Source organism: Tupaia chinensis, unplaced genomic scaffold (assembly GCF_000334495.1).
Source record: "Tupaia chinensis unplaced genomic scaffold, TupChi_1.0 Scaffold144336_1, whole genome shotgun sequence".
NCBI classification, from domain to species: domain Eukaryota; kingdom Metazoa; phylum Chordata; class Mammalia; order Scandentia; family Tupaiidae; genus Tupaia; species Tupaia belangeri.
In genome coordinates this window covers 52,061-54,857 of record NW_006204194.1, presented here as the reverse complement: position 1 = coordinate 54,857, position 2,797 = coordinate 52,061, and the positions used below count along the sequence as shown (strand labels likewise).

General features: G+C 41.1%; 1 pseudogene; it reads right to left on the bottom strand.

The window, feature by feature from the left end:
• Window positions 1-787: 787 nt before the first annotated feature.
• On the bottom strand, window positions 788-1,739 carry LOC102482809 (protein tyrosine phosphatase type IVA 1 pseudogene; annotated as a pseudogene).
• Between the last annotated feature and the right edge of the window lie 1,058 nt (window positions 1,740-2,797).

Sequence of the window (2,797 nt, the reverse complement as noted above, 5' to 3'; positions counted from 1 at the left end):
TCCCCCCCCCCCCAGAGAGATGGCCACACCGCAATCCCTTCTCCTCCATTCTCCTCTTGGGATTTTGGGCACACATGTATATGTACCCGGCGTGAGTTTAAGCCACCAGGTCCGGGTCTCGAACTGCTGTGAACTACATGGGAGTCCAGCGACATAGCCATTACACCAACTACTGGTCCCATGAAGGTTTTTTCATAACAGCAGAAAATTATATATATATATGTGTGTGTGTGTGACGCGTGCACTCACCAGACAGAGAGAGACAGGGAGATAGAAAGTGAGAAATCACCCCCCAGAGGGAATGGCCACGCCGCAATCCCTTCTCCTCTCTTCTCTCAGGATCTTGGGCATGCACGCACACGCACATAGCGTGAGTTTTAAGTCACCAGGTCCAGGATGCGAACCGCGGTCGACTACGTGGGAGCCCAGCAACATAGCCATTATGCTAACTGCTGGTCCCACAAAATGATATTTAAGAAGACATGAAATTATCACAAAATTTGGTAAAAATTAAAGAATAAAAAACAAAACACAATGGTTAAAGCAAACCTGATGTATCCTGGTATGAATGTGGGAGATGTAAACATAAAGTGAGTAGGCAAATAACCACACAGGCCCTACTTGAAATGTTGGAAATGACTGAAGGAATAAACCATGTAAGGTCTAAAGTGTTCACAGTGCCTGGGACTTCAGTTCTGTATGATATTAAAAATACATGAGTATCGTGCTGGTTATTTTGGCACCTAATATTTCTAAATTTCTTACATATTGATAAGGTTTTGGCATGGGAATAGGTTTAAACATAACTCAATACCACATGATTTCAGGAAAAGTCAATTGGTACAAATAATAAGCACATTTTAAATGTTCATCAGCAAGAATCTTTTGCCCAGAGGCTGTAATTCTGTCAAGCTCTGTGGCCTGGTAAAACTGCTTTTCAATACTGCAATGGAAGCTTCATTGACTTCATGGAAGTCAAGCCAACACATTGGCTAATATGTATGACAGGTTAGGTCCTGTCTCAAGTTTCACTTCCAAGGGAATAGCATCAGGCATCCCCGTTTTATTGAAGGCAACAGTTGTTTCTATGACCGTTGGAGTCTTTGAAGTGCAGCACATTTTAGGACGATACTTCTCCAAATATAAAAGTTGCTTGCTCCTAAAAGCTCCACGCTGCTTTTGTCTTTGAATTGTACTGCATCTTTGTATTCCATTCCACCTCTAATTAATACTAGGGCAACTAGTACGGGAGCGCTCCCAAGGCCTGCAACACGATGAACAGCAATACAGCAACCAGGCTCTTCACGAAGCTTAATTTTTACAAGACTTAACCAGTCATCAACAATCTGCTTGGATGGTGTTGTGCCATCATCAAAAGGCTAATCAAGAATATGAATGATTTCTTTCTCCACAGTAGTATCCTAAGTTGCTTCACATACTCTTATTATTGTGATATCTTCTTCAGTTCTTCTATAAATTTGTTTAAGATCGTATTGATTGGATTGTGTGTAATAAAAAAATCTCATATTTTTGTATGTGACTTCTACTGGAGCTGGGCAGTTCATTCAAGCCATGTTAATTTAGTTGAAAAACAATAGAGTTATGAGAGAATTAAAAAACCTGAATATAGAAAGATGCAAAGAAACTGAAATCTACTTCTATACACTGCACTTGGAACTTTCAGTGCTTTGAGTATGAATTCAGCAGTAATATACCTGTGGAAGGACGGTGAAAAATGGGGGAGGGTGAGAGGAGAAGAAGAAAGGTGCAAAACATTTAAGGAATTGGCAGGTGGCATGGTGGTAAAGGGTGTTGGACTCCTCCCAAATGGTGGCTTGCTTTCTCACTACCCCCACCTCTCTCTCCCTCTGTCTCTCTCTGGTTAAGTTAAAATAAAATAAAGTTAAATAAAATAATTCTTAAAAAAATTTAAGGGACCCAAAGTGGAAAGAAATTTGTTGATTATGATGTGTATGGTAATATCTTTAACTGAACTAATGTACAGTGTATTCATGATGGGAAAATTAATTTGGTATGCTGTAATGATACACAGTGATTGAGTGTAAAAAGAATTATTTATTTAATTTTATTAATTATTATTATTTAATTTGCTACAGAGCATGTGCAGAGAGAGATGGGGCAAGGGAGGGAATGAGAAAGCAAGCTGCCAGGTCCAGGACTCGAACCACAATTGGCCATGTGGAGTACAACACTTTACCTACCACACCACTTGCTGGCCCCGTAAGTGGCATTTTTTTTTGGAGAGGTTTTTGCTATAGGGCACGTGTGCTTGCCAGAAAGACAGAGAGAGACAGAGATACAGAAAGTGAGAAATCACCCCCTAGGGGGAATGACCATGCCGCAATCCCTTCTCCTCCATTCTCCTCTCGGGACTGTGGGCATGCACGCACACGTGCCCGGCGTGAGTTTAAGCCACCAGATCCAGGACTTGAACTGTGGTCAACTACATGGGAGTCCAGCGACATAGCCATTATGCTAACTGCAGGTCCCATAAATGACATTTTTTTTATGTCAAATTCCAGTTATTCCTATATTGGTGATATATAGGAGTCAATTTACTCTTGTCTACTGGCCGTATACTTTGTTTTTTTTTCCCCATTATTCCAATGAAGACATGAGATGGTGAGCTGATTTTATTTTATTCCAGAATTATGGTATGAAGTTATCAGAATACTTCAGAGTTTTCTCATGAATTAATATGAGGTGCAAGGGGCGACTGCTAGAGGGTGAGCACTGTGCACCTCCCCGGGCACCTAGCAGGGAGAGCCTGACCTGT